General features: G+C 46.3%; 1 protein-coding gene and 1 long non-coding RNA gene across 5 annotated transcripts in view; both read right to left on the reverse strand.

Moving 5' to 3' along the window:
* Window positions 1-16,291, reverse strand: part of RAB24 (RAB24, member RAS oncogene family) — a 134,054-nt gene that overhangs the window by 106,085 nt on the left and 11,678 nt on the right. The gene's annotated exons all lie outside the window — the stretch shown is intronic.
* On the reverse strand, window positions 7,666-10,396 carry LOC146811257 (uncharacterized). The gene is made up of 3 exons (XR_014966704.1): window positions 8,394-10,396; window positions 8,193-8,306; window positions 7,666-8,101 (listed from the first exon to the last, which is right to left on the reverse strand). It is a non-coding gene; the product is annotated as an uncharacterized LOC146811257 (long non-coding RNA).

Here is a 16,291-nt window from a genome sequence, read left to right on the forward strand (position 1 = left end):
GCCCGCCCCCTAACCGGAGAGCGTGGAGGTTTGGCGCCGGGAGGAGAAGACGTGATCGGGGACCCGGTTCTGGAGTTGGCGCGCTGACGGCGGTCTGGGCTGCCGGTGTTTGACCTCCTACTCCCCTCAATACGCGCCACGCAGCGGAGAGTTGGCCCTTTCCTCGGTGACACTCTGTGCCTTTAAGCAAAATGGGAAAACCAGACGGGCGGCATCCAAAGCTTAATTTTGAGGCACGCAAATGTACCCGCTCCGAAATGGATCTGGAAGAAGAACAGGCGGAAGCTCCGGCACCCTCTAATGCAGATTTGAAGGACCTACTACTGGCTGTGCAATCCAGCCTGATCTCCATAGAATCCAAGATGGACTCTATGTCTGCGCGGCTAGATGGTGTCACACATAGAGCAGTAGACAAACATGAGGAGAGGCTGAAGGAGACGGAACGGGGAATATCGGACCTGGAGGACACCTCTACTGCAACAACGTCCCGAACGCTGGAAATGGAGAGGGTCCTGAGAGTGGTTGCGGCCAAGAACGAGGACTTAGAATCCCGCTCTCGAAGAAACAACCTCCGCATCTTAGGAATACCAGAATCAACAGCTACCGGCAGGATGGAGGAATACGTAGAGCGCCTCCTCATTGCACTATTTGGGAGGGAAGTCTTTTCACCGGTATTGGTGGTTGAGCGGGCTTACCGCTCGCTGGCGGCTTGCCCGGAGCCACGCCTCGTCCGATAATCGCTCGGTTACTCAATTACCGGGATCAGTATACAGCCCTCTGCTTATCTAGGGAGTGGGGTCAACTCCGCCACGAGGGAACGGATATCTCACTGTATCCCGACTTTACCTTGACCGTGCAAGAGCAGAGACGGAAATTTCTCCCTGTGAAGAAGAAATTACAACAGCTCAATATTCCCTATGCGATGCTCTTTCCCGTCCGACTCAAAGTGACACATCAAAGTAAGCAGCACTTCTTCAATACCCCACAACTTGCGCAGGACTTCCTTAAATCCTTGCCGAAGCCGGTGGCGGGACGCGCCTCCCCGCCCCATCGCCCAGGCGGTGGGGGAAACACTTCAGATGTCGAATGAACAAATGCGATCTAGATTTGCTTTTCACATAGAGACCATAGAGACCATGCCACACGGAAATGTAACAGAGTCTATGCTCGATTAGGGGTGACTGAATTGGGCTGCTGATGTAGTAGGAGGGAGAGAATGTTGTGATTGAACATGCGAGAAGCGAACGACGTTGCGACACGTCACATGCCATAGTCCTAACGAGGACCACGGCAGGATTGGGCTGCTGATGTAGGAGGTGGGAGGGAATGTTTTGATTGAACATGCGAGAAGTGAACGATGTTGCGACACGTCACATGCCATAGTCCTAACTACCACTTTAATGCCTAGATATCTCTGCCAATTTGTCCCAGACCACTGCTTAAACATGTGTAATCCCAATCACTACCATGGCTGAACATTCTAGACCCCCCCACATACCACTTCCTCACTTGGAATGTACGAGGACTGGGGGAACCACACAAGCGTAGGCACATATTATCTTACTTAGACCGTCATGACGTACACTGTGCGATGCTGCAGGAAACGCACTTTAATCCCACCACCCCTTCCACATTTGCCACTCAATGGGCCAGATATACTAGTTTCTCCTCCTATTCATCATATGCTCGAGGCACATGCATCCTAGTAAGGAAGTCCCTTCCATATACACCAATAGGCTCCGTCACAGACAAGCAGGGCCGGTATTCTATTCTCTGGGGAAGACTCGCCACCCAATCCTTTACATTCGTTTCATGTTATGGGCCGAATACGGACGACCCAGAATTTTTCCGCGTGCTCTGGGGAAAGATCCTAGAGATTGGTTCTACACACCTACTATAGGGGGCGGATTTCAATGTCACAGTTAATCCCACACTGGACCGTTCACACCCACAACCACACCACTACTCCCAATCACAAGCCACCCTAAAAATGATAATCGCTGACTATGTGCTGATTGATGCATGGCGACATAAACACCCATCGAGGCGGGAGGGTACTTGTTACACCACGGCCCGGTCCTCCTGGTCCAGAAGTGATGCATGGCTCATTACCAAAGGCCTTATCCCATGGGTGACACACACCTCCCATCTTCCCCGGACATATTCGGACCACTCTCCAGTGCTGGTCGTTATAACCCCCCCGCATGTGGACTCTCCTTTCCTATTTTGGTGTTTCAATCCACTCTCCTTATTAGACCCAGTATTCAAGCAGGAACTCAAGCAGGAGATCACAGACTTTTTCCCTCGCAATGAGAATTCGGTGACGCAATACTCCACGGTGTTGGAAGCTTTCAAAGTGACCATACGTGGCTTGTGTATTGCAAAAAGCGGGGGAATTTTGAGAGACATCCGTTCTACCCTACGTAGATTGGAGACGGAACTAAAAAATATTGAGGCGGAGTTGCAAACTAGCCCCACACCTGAATTACAAGATAAGTTGCGCAGCGTGCTTAGCAAATATCAAGAGACAGCGGAAAGCAAATGCAAATACAAAGGGAAATATCATAGGGCACGACGAGAGGGGGACAGACCTGGAAAAACGCTGGCGTCCTTAATTCGACCTCCGCAATTTTCAAACATTGTTCTTGAAGTGGAGGATGAGGTCAGCCAAAGGCATAGTAACACGACTGAGATCGTGGAGACGTTTCGTAGGTTCTACGGAGGTCTCTACAAGACTCAGAGCTCAGCCAATAGACTTTGCCCTCTTTTTTGAGGATACGGCGATCGCCTGGTTGGGGGATGGGCAGAGGGAATTTCTTCTGAGACATCACGAGGATGAGGAAATTATTGCAATCAGGAAAAGCGCCAGGCCCGGATGGCCTCCCGGACGAATTTCCACCACCTACTCATTGAGGTACTGCGACACGTCTACGAGGAAGCTCGTGAGACTGGTATACTTCCCCTTCCATGCGAGAGGCGCGTATCATATCTCTACCTAAACCGGGGAAACCATCTACCTACTGTGATTCGTACAGGCCCCTATCTTTAATAAATGTGGAGGCAAAAATTTGAGCCAAATTGATTGCTAATCGGATTAGTCCCCTTATGGCAGCGTTGGTGCTCCCTGATCAATCAGGCTTTGTGCCCACTAGAGGCACCTCCCATAACTTGGGCACATATTCGCGCTCCTACACGACATAGACCCGGATATCAACGCTGCGGCTATATTTCTCGACGCCACCAAGGCGTTCGATTTCCTGGAGTGGGACTACCTAGCCTTTGTTTTACAACGTATGGGGTTCCCCGCCCCCTTCCTAGAATGGATCAATTTATTATATTCAGGGGTACGAGCTAGAGTGATGGTTAATGGAGTTCAGTCGGCTCCCTTCACGATCACACGGGGCACCCGGCAGGGATGCCCCCTGTAACCCCTTCTCTTTGCCATGGCCATCGAGCCTCTGGCAGCCAAAGTCAGACAACACTTTCGGGAGCATGCATTGATATACCCAGAGAGGCAGATTCTAATTTCTCTGTATGTTGACGATCTCACATTACACCTGCGGGATGCTGCGGTCAGCCTCAATCCCATTCTCCGGTTGCTCATCCTTTTTGGTCAACTATGTGGGATAAACGTGAACTGGGGGAAATCCCAAATATTCCCACTAACAGATGCCACATTGGCGTTTGCTCCCGATTTCTTTCTGACGTGGTGTGGAGATACGATCATTTATCTTTATCGGATAAGATCACCAGATGGATCGCAATGCCTCTCTCCATGGCAGCCAGAGTATCTTTGATCAAGATGGTAATATTGCCCAAACTACTCTACCTTTTTACCAACATTCCTCATGCTCCTAGCCGTCATTTCTTTAAACGTATCAAAACCCAGCTGATCCGATTAGCGTGGGGTGGAAGGCAACCCAGATTGGCGTGGGACATTCTTACTCGGCCCTTTGAGTCTGGAGGACTCGAAGTCCCAGATATGGAATTATATTTAATCAGCGCCCAGGCGCACTTTGCGGCTTACTGGATGCAACCCCCCCATACATGGCTCACCTAGCAATTGAAGATGGATATATGGCCCCCACACCTTGTACAGCATATCTAAGCACTACTGCAGTCCCTAGACACCTAGCATCTACAACCGTACAATGCACTACCAGCGCCTGGCGCGATCTGGCGCACAAACTCAAATGCCCTATAGTCTACTCGCCATTACAGGGGAGACATGACCTACCAGTCACGACAGAGGGGGTATGCCGCCACATGCTGCGGAAACTGTCCTGCCTTACTTGGGGCCAAATGTACACAAATGGAAAGTTTAGAACTAGTGAGGTCTTCTTTGGTACCATGACCCCCACTCCCTTGGAGCGGTTCTATTATGTGAGGTTTGGGCAAGACATGCGTTCTTTGACTCAGTGCTTTCCGTTAGAACCCCCAATTATGCTACACACTCTCTTACAGCACACTCCCACGGAACATGTAGAGTCGCGGCTATATCGCTCAACTCAAGGGGAATGGGAGAGGGATCCGACCCCAGCCAAGGGTAAATGGGAGGCGGAATTGGGAACTTCCATCGCGACGGAACAATGGTCCTTTTGCTGTCGCCAAACGGGCGCCATATCCGCCAATAGCAGATTACGCCTTATACATTATAAATATATTCACCGACTATACTACACGCCGGCTCGGCTACACCGTTTGCATTTGCGCGACACTGACTGCTGTGATAGATGCGGGCGGGGGTGAGCTGACTTTGTGCACTTGGCTTGGGACTGCGCGTCTGTTCAGGAATACTGGAGGGAAGTACTGCATGCGCTGGACGAAATGTCTGGGGCACATGTGCCCGACGACCCCCTCACTGTTCTCTTGGGGTACACGGAACAAGTCCCGGTCAGGATACGGAGATATGCTTCCTTGGCCCTTCTTCTGGCGAAACGACGAATAGCCTGTCGATGGGGGCGCGGCCGAGCTCCCAAATTCAAAGACTGGCTGAAAGATCTCATATATTGCCAGGACCAGTTACACACATATGCTGAACTTATGCCACCCACCTCACGCCCTAGAGATATATGGGCCCCTCTTCAAACATATCTCTTGGCACATACTGACACTGGGGACCCTGACCCTGGCCGAGGGGAGAGCGAGGGAAACGATGGGGAGGGACGTGATGAGGCAGAGGGCCTCCCGGAAATGGGGATGCACTGACCACTTTCTTGTGTCGTAGTGATAGGGGCAGAAAATGAGGGGCAAAGGAACTTCGGAGATGAACTTTGAGTGGAGACTGAATTGACAATGCTTTGGCATAACAAGCGAAAGATTGCGGTACTACTGTGACTTTTTAACCTTGATGTTTTGGGGCTACTTGTTTAGAGACCCGAGTTGATGATCACCCGTTATGCTTGCCCACCTGACGCGGCCGGCCCACTGGGGATGTAGGCGGCTTGCTGTGTTTGCTTCCCCACTGTCCTTTGCAAAGAATGTCACGTACCGCTGTGCCGGCCCGTTGGGATGTAGGCACCCGGCTGGGTCAGATCTGAATGAGGTCAATAAAGGTTTGTTAAAAAAAAAATTTAAAAAAAAAAAAAAAATTATATTCAAAAACGTACTTACTTGAACGATTTTTCTCGAATGCCTAAACATATATAAAGATACTTGCTATTTTAAACAAGCATTTGCAATGCAATAGGTCTCGCATTTAGGCGACTTTAAGCTATTGGCATTGTAAATGACTATGCCTATCGCTGTCTGGCCTGACCTCACAGAATATATATATTTACCTCCACTAGCCTTCCCCCTGTATTTGTTTTTTACTAGCCCTCCCTTAATTTCCACTCGCAGCCTGGCTGCAGACCTGGGGAGCTCGCGGGGTCAGGGCAAAGAGATGGGCCGTTCCCACTGCAAGGCAACTGCACCATCACCTACCTGAACACGGTGTTCCTCAGTGCGCCTTCCCAGACACCTTTGCGGCGCCTAATGGCATCTATTAAAGCCGTGTTGGCTAAACAGTGCCCTCATTACACGTACTCTAAGAGAAGAGCTCATGCCCAATTGGCCCTAATTAGGCTGTGTTGCGCCAATTATTCACCCACTTCCAGGCCCTCTGAGGGGCAGCGGAGGGGGCTCCTGGGTGAGCAGGCCTGGCATGTGAAGCCGTGCGGGGTGCTGAGGGACCAATTCACTACAAGAGACCCCACCCACTCACCTTGCACCCAGAAAAACGAAAAAAAGTCCCTCTGTTCGCCAGACACATTATCTTTGTATTCTTAATGTCGGCTATTTATTGAGAATCATTTATGGTGGCAGGAAACCTTTGATATAGAGTGTAGAAGTGAGTTTTTAATCTCACTTATTTTTAAGCGCCGAGATGGCAAATTACGTTTTTGATTACTGTGGGAGGATAAGTGCAAAGTCTGCTGAAATGGAAGAATGTTTCCATATAGTGCACTGGTGAGGAAAAAAAGTTCATAGAAAATGGCCAGAAAATGTGGGGTTACGGCCAGAGGTGCTAATTTTAGAAGTGGGGAGAAAGGCTTGAATCTCCGCAGCTCAACATCCTGTGATTCTGGGCAAATCACTTAAACTTCTGATGCCTAAAAAAACAACAAAAAAAACGAATGAATGTGCCGTTGTGTAAAGCAACCGGTGCTCCTGTACACTGCTCCAGAGCATTCGGGTCAAGTTCACACTATACAAAATGTGCAAAAAAAAAAAATCAACATTCTGTTGAAAGAGTTAATTTGAAAGCGCGTCTGCATGCAATTCCCTCTGTACGTTTTTGTAATTTCCGTCAAATTCTTGTCAACAGACGTGACAATGTATAAACTGGAAATAAATATATGCCTCTATGTTGGCGGAGTGTGCTGTACACATTGATACACTGCAGTTTTCAACATTTCTGTTTCAGACATTAGACACAAAATAACGAAATCACAATATTGCACCTATTTTAAAAGTAGAGCTAGAGGAGATGGCGAGGCGTTGCAGACATCAAACCTCTGCTCCATATGTGAAAGAACATACGCACGTGCATTTCCATAAAGCTTCCGGTTAAGCATAGTGACGAAAGTGGACAGGTACTTCCAGGCACTCAGTGCCTGCACCTCTAGAACTCAACAGGGAGAGTACCTCAGTTTCTCGGTAGGGGTGTGATACTTTGAACGGGCGAGTACCAGCCCTTTCAAATAGCAGGCAGGTCCTCTGGGGGGAGTGAATGCCTGCATTTCTAGGATTCTAAATGCATCAGTGCCTTAAATAGGCAGGTACTGCCCGCACGGAGTACATGTCCTTCTTTAATTTGAAAGGAACAGTACCTGGATTTCTCAGTACTGCTGCAATATATTTAATGGGAGAGTACCGGCCCGTCTCAGAAGCAAGCAGCACCATAGAGAGGGAGTACCTGCACTTCTATATTTCCATGTAAAACAGTGCATGGCATGCACTAGTCACGCAAGAATGTTTTCGCCCGAGTGATGCCACCCGTTCATGCATGATACCAAAAACAGTGGTCCTGGACCAATTATTAATACATCAGAGCAACTTCGTTCTCACTTAGTTAAATAATTTACCTAATTATGAGCTCAGGAACAGAAATCTTTTTAAAGTGGCTCACAATATTCAATATACCAATTCAATCAAAAGGAGGGCTACATCCAGAAATTGTAAATCACTATACATATGTTTATTATTTTATACAATTTGAAATAATTTGTTTACTAATAAACCAGTACGGGGTTGCTCCAGAGGGAACGTGCATCAAAAGAAAGTGATTAAAGGGTGAGTGATTGAGACAGAGAATGATAGGTACATAGTAATGAGGACATTCAATTGAGTTAACAAAAGGGATCGGTTATAATTCACCGTCCACAATCCAAAGCCTGGTCACATTCATAAATTACCAATACACATTGTTATGATTCAAATAAGAGACCCAATGAATGGTCTAGCACAGAAACATGTTATGTGTCCCAGGCGGTAAGGGGAGGGTGTCGACGTTTCGACCCGTCTTGATAGCCTTAAGGGAATTTAAACATTGGCCGTGCGGGTCTTCATCAGGACCAAAAGGGGGCAACCTGACTGGATGGTGGTGTTAATCATGCACCTAGAACATTAAAAACAGGGAGGAATGAGGATGTTGTCCTAAATTAAACAAATTTGTTAAAAAACGAGAGACAGCCTCATGGATCATTTACCTGATCAGATTCAGGGTCCAATTAAATCGAAAACGATGTCCCACGTTCCAATAGATGGAGGGCTAAATATCAAGGGTCAGGGACTTCATGGTGTTTTAAGAAAATCAATTCGAGCTGTCAAGAAAAAAGATAATGAAACTAGAAATGATTCAAAATTGGCGGAGTACAACCTACGAATATCAATTAAACTAAGGGGATCACCTTGGAAGAGTCGTGTCGCCGAGTTCACAGTAAAGGAATGCACACAGCCGCGAGGGAGTTTCTTTACCTTAGTGATAGAACTAAGATCGTGACGTATATTTCAATCAGGGCTGTGAGTTCAAACGAAAAATAGATTACAATTAGGGAAATCAAACGGGGTTCGAATGGGTTTGAGTTATGCGATTAATGGAGAATATCATTTGAGCAGAACATCTTACCACGTTAGCCGCAATGTATGCGCTCGGCCAAAGGTAATCCGTCTCCGTTGGATCACCCACTCAGTGTGCTTGTCGCCGAGACGTATAATTCAATCAGGGCTGTAAAGGGAATTAAAATTAGGGAAATCGAACGAAGCTCGAACAACGGATCGAGGCATGCGGTTTTTGGGGTTAGTGGGGAGGATATCTTACCGAAAGAGCCGCAATGTATGCACTTAGTCATGGCCATCCGTCTCCATTGAGCCACCAGCTCAGTGTGCGCTCAACCGCGTGTACGTACAATTACCGGGGCAACCGTCTACGTTTTAATGACGGTTCACGAAGAATTGACAGAGTTGAAAAACTCGTTCATGCATGCCACTTCTTATTTCTTTAAAGAAGTCGTGCCTCTTTGAATCCGTATTGTGCTCAATTTTGATTCATATGGTGGAGACTGAAAACCGATCCGACAAGCGCCGGCCGAAGGTTGTATTTTGACGCTCCACGCACACGTGTCTACTCATTGGAGGTAATCAAATTAATCGTATGTTGGATATTCCGGTTGATTAACCTATCAGTGCGTTCGTTTGAAAACATTCCTCTATTTCATAATAAAATAATAATTTTAAAAAAAACAATAAACAACCTGTTCAAGTTTGCCACTAAATCTTTGATTGACAATAAAAAAAACAATATGAAAAGATCTCATCCCTTCGCGGACGCCTTTTTTGGCATATATGTACATAGCCACAGCTGAAATTAGATTCAGTGTGTACAGTCTGTGCTTTCTTAAATGACAAAATAATTTGTAACAGGACATCATAATTCTTCAACTTTCCATTAACAAGCATCGATCTCTTATCTCTATAAGGACATGTGTTTCTAATTAGCGTGGAGGCGCGCACTGCCCCCGACCTCTCAAAGGAAAAAATTCTTGACAAAACCAAGATTTTTTTCCTTTGAGAGGTTGGGGCAGTGCGCTCCTCCACGCTAATTAGAAACACATGGCCCCATAAAGATAAGAAAGTGCTTTGCGACAGCCGCAAAGCAGACGGCCGGACGAAAAGGCGTCACCAAAAACCCCTCATTTCCAATGGCAGGCCACCGTTTAGCATGAACGGTGATGCCAGCCAATGAAAATGAGGGGCGGGGCTTCTTGTCCCCTTCTCAAATCTACTCTCCTACAAAATCTCTCGCCCAGCGAGCAACGCTTTGCGCTGCAACGCAGGGGAGACCTAAAAATTAGTGTGGAACTCCTTTTTGAGTAGTGTGTGTCATTTATTAATCACTGTGTGTATATTTGCAAATGTCTTGCACTCCTCTGTGTTAAGCCTAAGGCTGCTCGACCACACTACCTCCTAATAGAGCACATTGGGATAGCATAGCAAGCCCCTGTTTACTCAAAGGAACCCCTGGACTCTTTCCACGGTATATCAAGTTCTTAATATATCACATATAGAGCCAGCTTCCTACACAAATGGTCATCAAAATGCCAGTCCACACATTCCGCCAGCTGCCTGACGGTGTGATTGCTGTGACCGAACTGGCATCTGGCTGGCGGTATGTGTGAACTAGCGTTTGGCTGACTGTGTGTGTGTAGCGACTAGCTGCTGGTTACACCACACACACTGGAAGCCTAAGACTAGTCCACACACTTCACCAGCTGCCAGTCGATGTGATTGCTGTGTCAGTCCTGTGGTGCAGATGCCCGCAGCTGGCGCTGTGAATGGTTTTGTGTAGGTGACACATGAAAGGTGTGTTAATTGCCTGTAAAGCGGTCGGTGCCTTGTCGTGGCTTTACAAATCATGAGCTGTGAGTCACTGGATCAGTGTTAAAAAATTATCTTATTAACAGTGATTTCCACGTTTTAATTTTCAGGAAACCTTTCAGAAATGAACATTTTGAACTTTTCTCTCGCCATCATGCCAATTCCAACCAGTATGTGTGTGAACGTGAGCAGTAGATGGTGGTGCAGTGATATTTGTCTTTTCTGTGTTTCTCTGCCAGATTGTACATTGTTTCTAGGGAAAATCCACAAACCCCAGATATTTTCATAAACTAGACACCAGGGGGACTCCAGAGTGGTGTGTCTTGCATGAATCCGACAATGTTTTCTCACCTAGAAGTCCTTGCAATCCTCAAACAGACTAAAAACACACCTTTTCTTAATATTTCTAGGACTCAAAGTACTTGAATCTGCAGGGAACCACGAATTTCCTGCAAGCAAGAGTTTACACAAAAATAGTACTTCACCTGAGTGAGGAGGCCTAGCAAAAGGGTGGGTTGCAAGACTAAATGCATCAACATCAACATAAGGAGTAGCTACAGTTTTTGGGCTTGGGCTCGGCTGACACCCAGGAAAACCAACCAAACCCAGACATTTCTGAAAACTAGTCACCCAGGGGAATACAAGGTGGTGTGCCTCTTTTAGATCCTAAAAAGTTCTTACCCACAATGCCCTGCAAACCTCAAAATGTGCCTAAAATCACACTTTTTCCTTGCATTTCTGCGACATATCAGAAGGAATCCCCAAAATTCCTAACACCCAGAGTTCCCCTGCTTCTCCCGATACAAATGCTGTCCTACTTGTGCAGCTGGGCCTAGTGCCCATGACAGGAATGGATCAAACTAAGGTCAGTGGAATCCTCGAAAAGGGGCACTCGACCTCGGTTTGATCAGTTTCAGTCGCGGCCACTAGGCCCCACGAGTGAGGTACTATTTTAATCGGGATACTCGAGAGAATGGTAGGAAATGTGTTGCTCCCTACAGATTCCAGACCTTTCCATCCACAGAAATGTGAGGGAAATGTGCTTTTTTAGTCAAAGTTTGAGATTTGAAAGGGCTTCTGGGTAAAAAAAAAAAAAAACTTGGTGAGAACAATGCAAGTCACCCCACACTGGATTTCCCTGGGTGTCTAGTTTTTAAAAAATGTGGAGATTTGCTAGGTTTCCCTAGGTGAAGGCCGAGCTAGGGCCCACATCCACAGCTAGACATACTGGAGAAAAAGAATCAGTTTTCAGTGGGAAAATGTGATGTGTCCAATGGTATTTCTCTGCATTTGTACTTTCCAAATGTAAGCCAGTGTGTAAGAAAAAATACATTTTGAGAAGTCCCCTCCAATTCACAAGCTAGATTGGATGGGTAACCACAAATTTAGAGATGTGCAAATAACCCCTACTTCTAAACTCCATAGCTTGTGTCTATTTCAGAATACATCGGTTTCCTTTATACCCATTTATCACTCTTTATAATATGAATTGCTCTATACGCTCTCAATCGGGCCACCAACATCTTCATCTCAACATTCAGAAAATAGGTCCATAAAAAAAAAAGCAATTTTTGGTGATATCCTGACTTCTTAATAACCAAAGTAGTGGCCATTCGAAGTCTTGCGGCAGGAAATCTTCACTCCTAGCCACTAAGCACATCTTGAACAGTGCTCCTGGCGGTTTCCTGGACAGGTATTTAGGAAATTTCACCTGGAGGCAATTAGTGTCTGGTGTTTTGCCATTCTGTAAGGATTTCATCAGGTCTTCTAGCCCCTCCACTGTTATGTCAGAATCTAATATGTCTTGGTCAAAAGCAAAGTGATAATTCCAATAAGAAATAGTGTATTTCAGTCTCCATGAGGTCACACTTGGATGTATAGCAGGACCGATAATATTACAAGAAAGCAGTTACTAGGTTATCATTTCCTGTCACACTATTCCCAAGTGTCACAGAATACACTTATCCACGTAGTGGTTTTGTCTCTTTTCCCTAGACACACAAGCATCTCATGTGCTTTATCACCTTTTTTATTAAAGAAATTGTGTTGCTAAAAAATATTTTTGGGCCTCATTGCAGACGAGCGTCTGACATTAATGCCTTTTAGGGTCAAGTTGATTAGGTATCTCAAGGTTTCCATCTTGTAGACAGCGATGTTCAAGTTTCAGAAAATCCTCCTCAACTTTTGAGTGCAGTGTTCAGGGAGATAATAGGTCCTCTTATTGCCATGTTATATGCTTACCATATCGTCACTTCCAAGTCCACTGTCCCTGTTTTTTTCCACCAAGTTATTCCCCTTTAGGAATTGTAATAAATCTACCACACCATTCCGGTCAATAGCTAGCTACTTTAAGTCCATCCACTGCTATTCCTTAGCTTCTGTTCTCTTATATGTGCCCCCAATGGCAAATGATCAGAGATTCTTCTGACAAAGAATAACACATTTGTATACATATGGTTAAAGCCCCCTCCCATCAGTAACAGTCCAGTCTGCAGCTATAGTAAAAGTGCTCCCAGATCTTCTTGTGCCACAGACTGCAGTCTGGGTGGAAAATAGACGGATACGATTATTATTGCTTCACCTAACTGCCAGCACCACATGGCAGCCCTGTGAGTCCATTATTGTGTGGTGCACCAATAGGGGAGTAGGTTTCTTCCCTAAAATGGCTACACGCACCCCCCCTGAGTCGAAGGCATAGTCTGCATGAGCCAAAAGTCTGTAGCTTCCCCCGATCGCTAGCAGGTTGTACCTTTTAGATGGGCCTCCTGTAGGAGTGCCAGATCGGGACCATGTCTTCTTGAGAAAGTGGTACACTAGCCATACCCCTTTCAATCTTGCTACCCATCCCATTCACATTCCAGGGTTAATTCTGATCATTCCCTTCCGTTGGGTATCACTATTGAAAGCTGTCATATAATTGGGGGTGCAGTAGGCTTTTGAGCAACGTTGCTGCTGGCTGTCTCTGTCCTTAGATGGAATTTTTACCAATTCCTCCACTCTGTCCATTCTAGATATCCTACCTCTTCCCTGGACTGATCATGCAGCCATTATCTTCGGAATTTCCTCCTCCCTCACCTCATTGTCTAACCCCAAACCCAAAGGTAAAATAGCCATTCGGACATGGAAAAGTATAAACCCAGTTAATCTCGATTCAACCCTGACAGACTCAGTCCCTCCTCTTTCCTCCAATATAGAGGAAGCAACAACAATGTATGAGGACTGGATCAGTGCAGCTTGCCACAGACTGGCCCCGGTCAAATGGTGTTCCCCCAGTCGACTGATTCCATCTGCCCCTTGGTTCTCACACAAACTGCAAGAACTCAAATCAGAGTGTAAGAAATTGGAGCGCCGATGGAGAAAGGGCTTTAACTTAAATGACAGAGGACTCTACACAATTAGCCTCTTAGCCTATAAGAAAACACTGCAGGAAGAAAAAAAAAGGCTTATTTTTCAGATAAAATCACAAATGCCAAAACTTCAGCTAAAGAACTGTTCAATACAGTAACCTTGCTTATGACTCCCTCCAAGCCAATCGCTCATGGAGATGCGGAGTTTTGTAATACGCTCGCCACTTTCTTCTTAAATAAAGTAGATACCATCTTCTCCTCCTTTAATAACCAAGCAAGAACAGCTAGTGTTGGAAGTCCTGTGACTAATAGAACGCCCCCTGCCCCCATATTTAATGCTTTCTCCCCTCTGACCAATCTGGAGGTCTGCAACCTGCTCAGGGGCTGTAGATCCGGGTCCCCCAAGGACCCCTGTCCGGCCTCCATACTGAAGATGTCTCCGGCAACCATTACTAATTCCTTGACCCCGATACTTAATCAAATTCTTGGTACGGGCACTATCCGATATCCTGGAAAACTGCCTCCATACTACCTCTCCTAAAAAGAACAACTTAGAGCCTAGTGATCCCAACAACTATCGGCCCATCTCACGCCTCCCCTTGCCGGCCAAGATCCTGGAGAAGGCTATGAATATGCAGTTAAGCCGGTTCCTGAAAACTAATGATTTGCTGGATCACTCCCAGTATGGATTTCAGGCAGGGCATAGCACGGAGTCTGCCTTGATAAAAGCCACGGAAGAAATACGTGAGGCAGTTGACCAGGGTGGGTCCGCCATCCTGATCATGTTAGATCTGTCAGCGGCCTTCGACACGGTTCATCATGATTTATTACTGGATCGATTGTTGAAAGTCGGGGGTCCAAGGTGTTGCTTGGGACCTATTGAAATCCTTTTTGACTGACAGAACACAAACGGTGGACCTGGATGGGGAAACATCGAAACCTTTTGTCCTTCCCTGTGGGGTCTCTTCCCTTAGCCCCTCGCTTTTTAATATTTATGTAATACCGTTGGCTGCCCTTATACGGTCCTTTGGCCTGCTTATTACCCCTTATGCGGACAATACCCAAATTGTGCTATCCATACAGAATGGGAAGGAAAAGGGATTGGCCTCTAGCTGTCAAGACTGTATGGCGGCCATTACTAGCTGGATGGCAGCCAATTGCCTAAAATTGAACTCTGGCAAAACAGAGGTGATAAGCTTTGGAAATAACCCCAACCTATGGTCCCCAGCGTGGTGGCCTAGTGAGATGGGGCTCTTGCCAGAACCCGCACGCTCTGTAAAAAACCTGGGTGTGATGGTGGATAACACCCTCTCTTTCGGGGATCAGGTTAGTAAAGTTGTATCCACTTGCTTTTTTATCCTTAGGACTCTGAAAAAAATTAAACCCCTTCTGGAGGAAGATAGTTTTAGAACGGTTGTCTCTGCATTAATTTTATCCTGTCTAGATTACTGCAACAGTCTTTATTTGACTATAAACAATAAACATCTTAACAGACTCCAGATGGCTCAGAACGCAGCAGCAAGACTGCTTACTGGCACTCCGAGATCGGTATCAATTAAGAAAGGGATTTCCCACCTTCATTGGCTCCCAATTAAAAAAAAAAAAAGCCCAATTTAAGGCTCTCTACGCGGTTTTCAGAGCCCTACAGGGAACAGGACCCAAAGATCTAAGAGAACGGATCCATTGGTACATCCCGGGGAGAGCTCTGCGGTCATCAGAAGCCAAAAGGGCAGCAGTTCCTAGGGTAAACAAGGCTAACTGGGGTGGCAAGAGCATTGTGCTCAAAGCTACCACCGCCTGGAATAAACTTCCATTTTATTTAAGGTCTGCTACGGAACTCCCAAACCTTCAGACGAAACTTGAAGACCTGGCTGTTTACAGACTAATACCAGGTCTCATTCGGGAGGGTGGACTCTCTTCCAGGAAAACAGTGTGCAGCGCCAGGACACCCTCGGGTAACAGTGCACTTTATAAGTTTGTATAACATAACATAACATGGACAGCATAAATACAGAAAATGATTCAGTATTAGCAGAGGAAATCACAAATATGCAAAACTGTTCCTGTTTTTTGGGTGCATGAAAACATGTACCTAAACATCTAATTTTGAAATTAAACCGACAGACAGTTCGGCAAAGCGACTGCAAGACAAGCAGTTCAGAAGGGATAGCGAAGGCAAGACAAAACATGGGGAGAAAAAAACCAGGCAAATGCAAACAGCTGTTTTCAAGCACTCGTGCTGGCATCCACCTTGCAGGAGCGAGCAGCGTGCGCTGGCCATCTGTTTTCAATTAGGTTGCGCACCGCTGCTCGCTCCCGCAAGGTGGATGCCAGCACAAGCACGAGTGCTTGAAAAGAGCTGACCGATTCCTAAAGGTCACTCCTAGAGCAGCGCTATGCTCTAGGCGAGACCTAAAAACAATACGGTCTCACTGCATTAGGCAGATTACCCAAGTTATACTTATATAAGCATTGTATTTGTTATTTTACCAAACAAAGGGTTTATGTCGGCCACCTCCTGCTAGATCTGTTGGAGTCTGTCCATTTCTCTCCTTGTACCTAGCGCAACCCACAAGTTTTAAAAC

Source organism: Triturus cristatus, chromosome 7, assembly GCF_964204655.1.
Source record: "Triturus cristatus chromosome 7, aTriCri1.1, whole genome shotgun sequence".
NCBI classification, from domain to species: domain Eukaryota; kingdom Metazoa; phylum Chordata; class Amphibia; order Caudata; family Salamandridae; genus Triturus; species Triturus cristatus.